Below are 13,834 nucleotides of genomic sequence, written 5' to 3' on the forward strand. Positions count from 1 at the left end.
AATACTGGCTAAATTTCAACCAAGACCGAATTTTGGATCCGGTTAAGTGGTTCGACCCATACTCAGTTGTTTCTCCGGATCTGTGAACATACCCCTTTGGCAATACTGGCAAAATTTCGAACGGGCCGCGGGGTGGTTATAGGGCATAATTGTGGATCCGATTCTTTCGTAGGATCATAAAATATTGTATGGAGGTCACCAACACCGAATTTCGGATCCGATTCAGTGGTTCGACCCATACTCAGTTTTTTCTCCGGATCTGTGGCAATACTGGCTAAATTTCGAACGGGCCGCGGGGTGGTTATAGGGCATAATTATGGATCCGATTCTTTCGTAGGATCATAAAATATTGTATGGAGGTCACCAAGACCGAATTTCGGATCTGATTCAGTGGTTCAACCCATAATCAGTTTTTTCTCCGGATCTGTGAACATACCCCTTTGGCAATACTGGCTAAATTTCGAACGGGCCGCGGGGTGGTTATAAGGCATAATTATGGATCCGATTATTTCGTAGGATCATAAAATATTGTATGGAGGTTACCAAGACCGAATTTCGGATCCGATTCAGTGGTTCGACCCATACTTAGTTTTTTGTCCGGATCTGTGAACATACCCCTTTGGCAATACTGGCAAAATTTCGAACGGGCCGCGGTGTGGTTGGCATAATTATGGATCCGATTCATTCGTAGGATCATAAAATATTGTATGGAGGTCACGAAGACCGAATTTCGGATCCGGTTAAGTGGTTAGACCCATACTCAGTTTTTTCTCCGGATCTGTGAACGTATCCTTTGGCAATACTGGCAAAATTTCGAACGGACCGCGGGGTGGTTATAGGGCATAATTATGGATCCGATTCATTCGTAGGATCATAAAATATTGTATGGAGGTCACCAAGACCGAATTTCGGATCCGGTTAAGTGGTTAGACCCATACTCAGTTTTTTCTCCGGATATGTGAATATACCCCTTTGGCAATACTGTCTAAATTTCGAACGGGCCATGGGGTGGTCATAGGGCATAATTGTGGATCCGATTCTTTCGTAGGATCATAAAATATTGTATGGAGGTCACCAAGACCGAATTTCGGATCCGATTCAGTGGTTCGACCCATAATCAGTTTTTTCTCCGGATCTGTGAACGTACTCCTTTGGCAATACTGGCTAAATTTCGAACGAGCCGCGGGGTGGTTATAAGGCATAATTATGGATCCGATTATTTCGTAGGATCATAAAATATTGTATGGAGGTCACCAAGACCGAATTTCGGATCCGGTTAAGTGGTTAGACCCATACTCAGTTTTTTCTCCGGATCTGTGAACATACCCCTTTGGCAATACTGGCTAAATTTCAACCAAGGCCGAATTTTGGATCCGGTTAAGTGGTTCGACCCATACTCAGTTGTTTCTCCGGATCTGTGAACATACCCCTTTGGCAATACTGGCAAAATTTCGAACGGGCCGCGGGGTGGTTATAGGGCATAATTGTGGATCCGATTCTTTCGTAGGATCATAAAATATTGTATGGAGGTCACCAACACCGAATTTCGGATCCGATTCAGTGGTTCGACCCATACTCAGTTTTTTCTCCGGATCTGTGGCAATACTGGCTAAATTTCGAACGGGCCGCGGGGTGGTTATAGGGCAAAATTATGGATCCGATTCTTTCGTAGGATCATAAAATATTGTATGGAGGTCACCAAGACCGAATTTCGGATCTGATTCAGTGGTTCAACCCATAATCAGTTTTTTCTCCGGATCTGTGAACATACCCCTTTGGCAATACTGGCTAAATTTCGAACGGGCCGCGGGGTGGTTATAAGGCATAATTATGGATCCGATTATTTCGTAGGATCATAAAATATTGTATGGAGGTTACCAAGACCGAATTTCGGATCCGATTCAGTGGTTCGACCCAGACTTAGTTTTTTGTCCGGATCTGTGAACATACCCCTTTGGCAATACAGGCAAAATTTCGAACGGGCCGCGGTGTGGTTGGCATAATTATGGATCCGATTCATTCGTAGGATCATAAAATATTGTATGGAGGTCACGAAGACCGAATTTCGGATCCGGTTAAGTGGTTAGACCCATACTCAGTTTTTTCTCCGGATCTGTGAACGTATCCTTTGGCAATACTGGCAAAATTTCGAACGGACCGCGGGGTGGTTATAGGGCATAATTATGGATCCGATTCATTCGTAGGATCATAAAATATTGTATGGAGGTCACCAAGACCGAATTTCGGATCCGGTTAAGTGGTTAGACCCATACTCAGTTTTTTCTCCGGATATGTGAATATACCCCTTTGGCAATACTGTCTAAATTTCGAACGGGCCATGGGGTGGTCATAGGGCATAATTGTGGATCCGATTCTTTCGTAGGATCATAAAATATTGTATGGAGGTCACCAAGACCGAATTTCGGATCCGATTCAGTGGTTCGACCCATAATCAGTTTTTTCTCCGGATCTGTGAACCTACCCCTTTGGCAATAATGGCTAAATTTCGAACGGGCCGCGGGGTGGTTATAGGGCATAATTATGGATCCGATTCATTCGTAGGATCATAAAATATAGTATAGAGGTCACCAAGACCGAATTTCGGATCCGGTTAAGTGGTTCGACCCATACTCAGTTTTTTCTCCGGATATGTGAACATACCCATTTGGCAATACTGGCTAAATTTCGAACGGGCCGTGGGGTGGTTATAGGGCATAATTGTGGATCCGATTCATTCGTAGGATCATAAAATATTGTATGGAGGTCACCAAGACCGAATTTCGGATCCGATTCAGTGGTTCGACCCATACTCAGTTTTTTCTCCGGATCTGTGAACATACCCCTTTGGCAATACTGGCTAAATTTCGAACGGGCCGCGGGGTGGTTATAGGGCATAATTATGGATCCGATTCTTTCGTAGGATCATAAAATATTGTATGGAGGTCACCAAGACCGAATTTCGGATCCGATTCAGTGGTTCGACCCATAATCAGTTTTTTCTCCGGATCTGTGAACGTACCCCTTTGGCAATACTGGCTAAATTTCGAACGAGCCGCGGGGTGGTTATAAGGCATAATTATGGATCCGATTATTTCGTAGGATCGTAAAATATTGTATGGAGGTCACCAAGACCGAATTTCGGATCCGGTTAAGTGGTTAGACCCATACTCAGTTTTTTCTCCGGATCTGTGAACATACCCCTTTGGCAATACTGGCTAAATTTCAACCAAGACCGAATTTTGGATCCGGTTAAGTGGTTCGACCCATACTCAGTTGTTTCTCCGGATCTGTGAACATACCCCTTTGGCAATACTGGCAAAATTTCGAACGGGCCGCGGGGTGGTTATAGGGCATAATTGTGGATCCGATTCTTTCGTAGGATCATAAAATATTGTATGGAGGTCACCAAGACCGAATTTCGGATCCGATTCAGTGGTTCGACCCATACTCAGTTTTTTCTCCGGATCTGTGAACATACCCCTTTGGCAATACTGGCTAAATTTCGAACGGGCCGCGGGGTGGTTATAGGGCATAATTATGGATCCGATTCTTTCGTAGGATCATAAAATATTGTATGGAGGTCACCAAGACCGAATTTCGGATCCGATTCAGTGGTTCGACCCATAATCAGTTTTTTCTCCGGATCTGTGAACGTACCCCTTTGGCAATACTGGCTAAATTTCGAACGAGGCGCGGGGTGGTTATAAGGCATAATTATGGATCCGATTATTTCGTAGGATCGTAAAATATTGTATGGAGGTCACCAAGACCGAATTTCGGATCCGGTTAAGTGGTTAGACCCATACTCAGTTTTTTCTCCGGATCTGTGAACATACCCCTTTGGCAATACTGGCTAAATTTCAACCAAGACCGAATTTTGGATCCGGTTAAGTGGTTCGACCCATACTCAGTTGTTTCTCCGGATCTGTGAACATACCCCTTTGGCAATACTGGCAAAATTTCGAACGGGCCGCGGGGTGGTTATAGGGCATAATTGTGGATCCGATTCTTTCGTAGGATCATAAAATATTGTATGGAGGTCACCAAGACAGAATTTCGGATCCGATTCAGTGGTTCGACCCATACTCAGTTTTTTCTCCGGATCTGTGGCAATACTGGCTAAATTTCGAACGGGCCGAGGGGTGGTTATAGGGCATAATTATGGATCCGATTATTTCGTAGGATCATAAAATATTGTATGGAGGTCACCAAGACCGAATTTCGGATCCGATTCAGTGGTTCGACCCATAATCAGTTTTTTCTCCGGATCTGTGGCAATACTGGCTAAATTTCGAACGGGCCGCGGGGTGGTTATAGGGCATAATTGTGGATCCGATTCTTTCGTAGGATCATAAAATATTGTATGGAGGTCACCAAGACAGAATTTCGGATCCGATTCAGTGGTTCGACCCATACTCAGTTTTTTCTCCGGATCTGTGGCAATACTGGCTAAATTTCGAACGGGCCGCGGGGTGGTTATAGGGCATAATTATGGATCCGATTATTTCGTAGGATCATAAAATATTGTATGGAGGTCACCAAGACCGAATTTCGGATCCGATTCAGTGGTTCGACCCATAATCAGTTTTTTCTCCGGATCTGTGAACATACCCCTTTGGCAATACTGGCTAAATTTCGAACGGGCCGCGGGATGGTTATAAGGCATAATTATGGATCCGATTATTTTGTAGGATCATAAAATATTGTATGGAGGTCACCAAGACCGAATTTCGGATCCGGTTAAGTGGTTAGACCCATACTCAGTTTTTTCTCCGGATCTGTGAACATACCCCTTTGGCAATACTGGCTAAATTTCAACCAAGACCGAATTTTGGATCCGGTTAAGTGGTTCGACCCATACTCAGTTGTTTCTCCGGATCTGTGAACATACCCCTTTGGCAATACTGGCTAAATTTCGAACTGGCCGCGGGGTGGTTATAGGGCATAATTGTGGATCCGATTCTTTCGTAGGATCATAAAATATTGTATGGAGGTCACCAAGACAGAATTTCGGATCCGATTCAGTGGTTCGACCCATACTCAGTTTTTTCTCCGGATCTGTGGCAATACTGGCTAAATTTCGAACGGGCCGCGGGGTGGTTATAGGGCATAATTATGGATCCGATTATTTCGTAGGATCATAAAATATTGTATGGAGGTCACCAAGACCGAATTTCGGATCCGATTCAGTGGTTCGACCCATACTCAGTTTTTTCTCCGGATCTGTGAACATACCCCTTTGGCAATACTGGCTAAATTTCGAACGGGCCGCGGGGTGGTTATAGGGCATAATTATGGATCCGATTCTTTCGTAGGATCATAAAATATTGTATGGAGGTCACCAAGACCGAATTTCGGATCCGATTCAGTGGTTCGACCCATAATCAGTTTTTTCTCCGGATCTGTGAACGTACCCCTTTGGCAATACTGGCTAAATTTCGAACGAGCCGCGGGGTGGTTATAAGGCATAATTATGGATCCGATTATTTCGTAGGATCGTAAAATATTGTATGGAGGTCACCAAGACCGAATTTCGGATCCGGTTAAGTGGTTAGACCCATACTCAGTTTTTTCTCCGGATCTGTGAACATACCCCTTTGGCAATACTGGCTAAATTTCAACCAAGACCGAATTTTGGATCCGGTTAAGTGGTTCGACCCATACTCAGTTGTTTCTCCGGATCTGTGAACATACCCCTTTGGCAATACTGGCAAAATTTCGAACGGGCCGCGGGGTGGTTATAGGGCATAATTGTGGATCCGATTCTTTCGTAGGATCATAAAATATTGTATGGAGGTCACCAAGACCGAATTTCGGATCCGATTCAGTGGTTCGACCCATACTCAGTTTTTTCTCCGGATCTATGAACATACCCCTTTGGCAATACTGGCTAAATTTCGAACGGGCCGCGGGGTGGTTATAGGGCATAATTATGGATCCGATTCTTTCGTAGGATCATAAAATATTGTATGGAGGTCACCAAGACCGAATTTCGGATCCGATTCAGTGGTTCGACCCATAATCAGTTTTTTCTCCGGATCTGTGAACGTACCCCTTTGGCAATACTGGCTAAATTTCGAACGAGGCGCGGGGTGGTTATAAGGCATAATTATGGATCCGATTATTTCGTAGGATCGTAAAATATTGTATGGAGGTCACCAAGACCGAATTTCGGATCCGATTCAGTGGTTCGACCCATACTCAGTTTTTTCTCCGGATCTGTGGCAATACTGGCTAAATTTCGAACGGGCCGCGGGGTGGTTATAGGGCATAATTATGGATCCGATTATTTCGTAGGATCATAAAATATTGTATGGAGGTCACCAAGACCGAATTTCGGATCCGATTCAGTGGTTCGACCCATAATCAGTTTTTTCTCCGGATCTGTGGCAATACTGGCTAAATTTCGAACGGGCCGCGGGGTGGTTATAGGGCATAATTGTGGATCCGATTCTTTCGTAGGATCATAAAATATTGTATGGAGGTCACCAAGACAGAATTTCGGATCCGATTCAGTGGTTCGACCCATACTCAGTTTTTTCTCCGGATCTGTGGCAATACTGGCTAAATTTCGAACGGGCCGCGGGGTGGTTATAGGGCTTAATTATGGATCCGATTATTTCGTAGGATCATAAAATATTGTATGGAGGTCACCAAGACCGAATTTCGGATCCGATTCAGTGGTTCGACCCATAATCAGTTTTTTCTCCGGATCTGTGAACATACCCCTTTGGCAATACTGGCTAAATTTCGAACGGGCCGCGGGATGGTTATAAGGCATAATTATGGATCCGATTATTTTGTAGGATCATAAAATATTGTATGGAGGTCACCAAGACCGAATTTCGGATCCGGTTAAGTGGTTAGACCCATACTCAGTTTTTTCTCCGGATCTGTGAACATACCCCTTTGGCAATACTGGCTAAATTTCAACCAAGACCGAATTTTGGATCCGGTTAAGTGGTTCGACCCATACTCAGTTGTTTCTCCGGATCTGTGAACATACCCCTTTGGCAATACTGGCTAAATTTCGAACTGGCCGCGGGGTGGTTATAGGGCATAATTGTGGATCCGATTCTTTCGTAGGATCATAAAATATTGTATGGAGGTCACCAAGACAGAATTTCGGATCCGATTCAGTGGTTCGACCCATACTCAGTTTTTTCTCCGGATCTGTGGCAATACTAGCTAAATTTCGAACGGGCCGCGGGGTGGTTATAGGGCATAATTATGGATCCGATTATTTCGTAGGATCATAAAATATTGTATGGAGGTCACCAAGACCGAATTTCGGATCCGATTCAGTGGTTCGACCCATACTCAGTTTTTTCTCCGGATCTGTGAACATACCCCTTTGGCAATACTGGCTAAATTTCGAACGGGCCGCGGGGTGGTTATAGGGCATAATTATGGATCCGATTCTTTCGTAGGATCATAAAATATTGTATGGAGGTCACCAAGACCGAATTTCGGATCCGATTCAGTGGTTCGACCCATAATCAGTTTTTTCTCCGGATCTGTGAACGTACCCCTTTGGCAATACTGGCTAAATTTCGAACGAGCCGCGGGGTGGTTATAAGGCATAATTATGGATCCGATTATTTCGTAGGATCGTAAAATATTGTATGGAGGTCACCAAGACCGAATTTCGGATCCGGTTAAGTGGTTAGACCCATACTCAGTTTTTTCTCCGGATCTGTGAACATACCCCTTTGGCAATACTGGCTAAATTTCAACCAAGACCGAATTTTGGATCCGGTTAAGTGGTTCGACCCATACTCAGTTGTTTCTCCGGATCTGTGAACATACCCCTTTGGCAATACTGGCAAAATTTCGAACGGGCCGCGGGGTGGTTATAGGGCATAATTGTGGATCCGATTCTTTCGTAGGATCATAAAATATTGTATGGAGGTCACCAAGACCGAATTTCGGATCCGATTCAGTGGTTCGACCCATACTCAGTTTTTTCTCCGGATCTATGAACATACCCCTTTGGCAATACTGGCTAAATTTCGAACGGGCCGCGGGGTGGTTATAGGGCATAATTATGGATCCGATTCTTTCGTAGGATCATAAAATATTGTATGGAGGTCACCAAGACCGAATTTCGGATCCGATTCAGTGGTTCGACCCATAATCAGTTTTTTCTCCGGATCTGTGAACGTACCCCTTTGGCAATACTGGCTAAATTTCGAACGAGGCGCGGGGTGGTTATAAGGCATAATTATGGATCCGATTATTTCGTAGGATCGTAAAATATTGTATGGAGGTCACCAAGACCGAATTTCGGATCCGGTTAAGTGGTTAGACCCATACTCAGTTTTTTCTCCGGATCTGTGAACATACCCCTTTGGCAATACTGGCTAAATTTCAACCAAGACCGAATTTTGGATCCGGTTAAGTGGTTCGACCCATACTCAGTTGTTTCTCCGGATCTGTGAACATACCCCTTTGGCAATACTGGCAAAATTTCGAACGGGCCGCGGGGTGGTTATAGGGCATAATTGTGGATCCGATTCTTTCGTAGGATCATAAAATATTGTATGGAGGTCACCAAGACAGAATTTCGGATCCGATTCAGTGGTTCGACCCATACTCAGTTTTTTCTCCGGATCTGTGGCAATACTGGCTAAATTTCGAACGGGCCGCGGGGTGGTTATAGGGAATAATTATGGATCCGATTATTTCGTAGGATCATAAAATATTGTATGGAGGTCACCAAGACCGAATTTCGGATCCGATTCAGTGGTTCGACCCATAATCAGTTTTTTCTCCGGATCTGTGAACATACCCCTTTGGTAATACTGGCTAAATTTCGAACGGGCCGCGGGGTGGTTATAAGGCATAATTATGGATCCGATTATTTCCTAGGATCATAAAATATTGTATGGAGGTTACCAAGACCGAATTTCGGATCCGATTCAGTGGTTCGACCCATACTTAGTTTTTTGTCCGGATCTGTGAACATACCCCTTTGGCAATACTGGCAAAATTTCGAACGGGCCGCGGTGTGGTTGGCATAATTATGGATCCGATTCATTCGTAGGATCATAAAATATTGTATGGAGGTCACCAAGACCGAATTTCGGATCCGGTTAAGTGGTTAGACCCATACTCAGTTTTTTCTCCGGATCTGTGAACATACCCCTTTGGCAATACTGGCTAAATTTCAACCAAGACCGAATTTTGGATCCGGTTAAGTGGTTCGACCCATACTCAGTTGTTTCTCCGGATCTGTGAACATACCCCTTCGGCAATACTGGCAAAATTTCGAACGGGCCGCGGGGTGGTTATAGGGCATAATTGTGGATCCGATTCTTTCGTAGGATCATAAAATATTGTATGGAGGTCACCAAGACTGAATTTCGGATCCGATTCAGTGGTTCGACCCATACTCAGTTTTTTCTCCGGATCTGTGAACATACCCCTTTGGCAATACTGGCTAAATTTCGAACGGGCCGCGGGGTGGTTATAGGGCATAATTATGGATTCGATTCTTTCGTAGGATCATAAAATATTGTATGGAGGTCACCAAGACCGAATTTCGGATCCGATTCAGTGGTTCGACCCATAATCAGTTTTTTCTCCGGATCTGTGAACGTACTCCTTTGGCAATACTGGCTAAATTTCGAACGAGCCGCGGGGTGGTTATAAGGCATAATTATGGATCCGATTATTTCGTAGGATCATAAAATATTGTATGGAGGTTACCAAGACCGAATTTCGGATCCGATTCAGTGGTTCGACCCATACTTAGTTTTTTGTCCGGATCTGTGAACATACCCCTTTGGCAATACAGGCAAAATTTCGAACGGGCCGCGGTGTGGTTGGCATAATTATGGATCCGATTCATTCGTAGGATCATAAAATATTGTATGGAGGTCACCAAGACCGAATTTCGGATCCGGTTAAATGGTTAGACCCATACTCAGTTTTTTCTCCGGATCTGTGAACATACCCCTTTGGCAATACTGGCTAAATTTCAACCAAGACCGAATTTTGGATCCGGTTAAGTGGTTCGACCCATACTCAGTTTTTTCTCCGGATCTATGAACATACCCCTTTGGCAATACTGGCAAAATTTCGAACGGGCCGCGGGGTGGTTATAGGGCATAATTGTGGATCCGATTCTTTCGTAGGATCATAAAATATTGTATGGAGGTCACCAAGACCGAATTTCGGATCCGATTCAGTGGTTCGACCCATACTCAGTTTTTTCTCCGGAACTGTGAACATACCCCTTGGGCAATACTGGCTAAATTTCGAACGGGCCGCGGGGTGGTTATAGGGCATAATTATGGATCCGATTCTTTCGTAGGATCATAAAATATTGTATGAAGGTCACCAAGACCGAATTTCGGATCCGATTCAGTGGTTCGATCCATAATCAGTTTTTTCTCCGGATCTGTGAACATACCCTTTGGCAATACTGGCTAAATTTCGAACGGGCCGCGGGGTGGTTATAAGGCATAATTATGGATCCGATTATTTCGTAGGATCATAAAATATTGTATGGAGGTCACCAAAACCGAATTTCGGATCCGGTTAAGTGGTTAGACCCATACTCAGTTTTTTCTCCGGATCTGTGAACATACCCCTTTAGTAATACTGGCTAAATTTCAACCAAGACCGAATTTTGAATTCGGTTAAGTGGTTAGACCCATACTCAGTTTTTTCTCCGGATCTGTGAACATACCCCTTTGGCAATACTGGCAAAATTTCGAATGGGCCGCGGGGTGGTAATAGGGCATAATTGTGGATCCGATTCTTTCGTAGGATCATAAAATATTGTATGGAGGTCACCAAGACCGAATTTCGGATCCGATTCAGTGGTTCGACCCATACTTAGTTTTTTGTCCGGATCTGTGAACATACCCCTTTGGAAATACTGGCAAAATTTCGAACGGGCCGCGGGGTGGTTATTGGGCATAATTATGGATCCGATTCATTCGTAGGATCATAAAATATTGTATGGAGGTCACCAAGACCGAATTTCGGATCCGGTTAAGTGGTTAGACCCATACTCAGATTTTTCTCCTGATCTGTGAACATACCCCTTTGGCAATACTGGCTAAATTTCAACCAAGACCGAATTTTGGATCCGGTTAAGTGGTTCGACCCATACTCAGTTTTTTATCCGGATCTATGAACATACCCCTATGGCAATACTGGCAAAATTTCGAACGGGCCGCGGGGTGGTTATAGGGCATAATTGTGGATCCGATTCTTTCGTAGGATCATAAAATATTGTATGGAGGTCACCAAGACCGAATTTCGGATCCGATTCAGAGGTTCGACCCATACTCAGTTTTTTCTCCGGATCTGTGAACATACCCCTTTGGCAATACTGGCTAAATTTCGAACGGGCCGCGGGGTGGTTATAGGGCATAATTATGGATCCGATTCTTTCGTAGGATCATAAAATATTGTATGGAGGTCACCAAGACCGAATTTCGGATCCGATTCAGTGGTTCGACCCATAATCAGTTTTTTCTCCGGATCTGTGAACGTACCCCTTTGGCAATACTGGCTAAATTTCGAACGGGCCGCGGGGTGGTTATAGGGCATAATTATGGATCCGATTCTTTCGTAGGATCATAAAATATTGTATGGAGGTCACCAAGACCGAATTTCGGATCCGATTCAGTGGTTCGACCCATACTCAGTTTTTTCTCCGGATCTGTGAACATACCCCTTTGGCAATACTGGCTAAATTTCGAACGGGCCGCGGGGTGGTTATAGGGCATAATTATGGATCCGATTCTTTCGTAGGATCATAAAATATTGTATGGAGGTCACCAAGACCGAATTTCGGATCCGATTCAGTGGTTCGACCCATAATCAGTTTTTTCTCCGGATCTGTGAACGTACCCCTTTGGCAATACTGGCTAAATTTCGAACGCGCCGCGGGGTGGTTATAAGGCATAATTATGGATCCGATTATTTCGTAGGATCATAAAATATTGTATGGAGGTCACCAAGACCGAATTTCGGATCCGGTTAAGTGGTTAGACCCATACTCAGTTTTTTCTCCGGATCTGTGAACATACCCCTTTGGCAATACTGGCTAAATTTCAACCAAGACCGAATTTTGGATCCGGTTAAGTGGTTCGACCCGTACTCAGTTGTTTCTCCGGATCTGTGAACATACCCCTCTGGCAATACTGGCAAAATTTCGAACGGGCCGCGGGGTGGTTATAGGGCATAATTGTGGATCCGATTCTTTCGTAGGATCATAAAATATTGTATGGAGGTCACCAAGACCGAATTTCGGATCCGATTCAGTGGTTCGACCCATACTCAGTTTTTTCTCCGGATCTGTGGCAATACTGGCTAAATTTCGAACGGGCCGCGGGGTGGATATAGGGCATAATTATGGATCCGATTCTTTCGTAGGATCATAAAATATTGTATGGAGGTCACCAAGACCGAATTTCGGATCCGATTCAGAGGTTCGACCCATACTCAGTTTTTTCTCCGGATCTGTGAACATACCCCTTTGGCAATACTGGCTAAATTTCGAACGGGCCGCGGGGTGGTTATAGGGCATAATTATGGATCCGATTCTTTCGTATGATCATAAAATATTGTATGGAGGTCACCAAGACCGAATTTCGGATCCGATTCAGTGGTTCGACCCATAATCAGTTTTTTCTCCGGATCTGTGAACGTACCCCTTTGGCAATACTGGCTAAATTTCGAACGCGCCGCGGGGTGGTTATAAGGCATAATTATGGATCCGATTATTTCGTAGGATCATAAAATATTGTATGGAGGTCACCAAGACCGAATTTCGGATCCGGTTAAGTGGTTAGACCCATACTCAGTTTTTTCTCCGGATCTGTGAACATACCCCTTTGGCAATACTGGCTAAATTTCAACCAAGACCGAATTTTGGATCCGGTTAAGTGGTTCGACCCGTACTCAGTTGTTTCTCCGGATCTGTGAACATACCCCTCTGGCAATACTGGCAAAATTTCGAACGGGCCGCGGGGTGGTTATAGGGCATAATTGTGGATCCGATTCTTTCGTAGGATCATAAAATATTGTATGGAGGTCACCAAGACCGAATTTCGGATCCGATTCAGTGGTTCGACCCATACTCAGTTTTTTCTCCGGATCTGTGGCAATACTGGCTAAATTTCGAACGGGCCGCGGGGTGGATATAGGGCATAATTATGGATCCGATTCTTTCGTAGGATCATAAAATATTGTATGGAGGTCACCAAGACCGAATTTCGGATCCGATTCAGTGGTTCGACCCATAATCAGTTTTTTCTCCGGATCTATGAACATACCCCTTTGGCAATACTGGCTAAATTTCGATCGGGCCGCGGGGTGGTTATAAGGCATAATTATGGATCCGATTATTTCGTAGGATCATAAAATATTGTACGGAGGTTACCAAGACCGAATTTCGGATCCGGTTAAGTGGTTAGACCCATACTCAGTTTTTTCTCCGGATCTGTGAACATACCCCTTTGGCAATACTGGCTAAATTTCAACCAAGACCGAATTTTGGATCCGGTTAAGTGGTTCGACCCATATTCAGTTTTTTCTCCGGATATGTGAACATACCCCTTTGGCAATACTGGCAAATTTCGAACGGGCCGCGGGGTGGTTATAGGGCATAATTGTGGATCCGATTCTTTCGTAGGATCATAAAATATTGTATGGAGGTCACCAAGACCGAATTTCGGATCCGATTCAGTGGTTCGACCCATACTCAGTTTTTTCTCCGGATCTGTGAACATACCCCTTTGGCAATACTGGCTAAATTTTGAACGGGCCGCGGGGTGGTTATAGGGCATAATTATGGATCCGATTCTTTCGT

This window comes from Bidens hawaiensis, unplaced genomic scaffold, assembly GCF_021521415.1.
Source record: "Bidens hawaiensis isolate Kalapana, Puna unplaced genomic scaffold, B.hawaiensis_p1.1 tig00006709_1, whole genome shotgun sequence".
NCBI lineage: Eukaryota > Viridiplantae > Streptophyta > Magnoliopsida > Asterales > Asteraceae > Bidens > Bidens hawaiensis.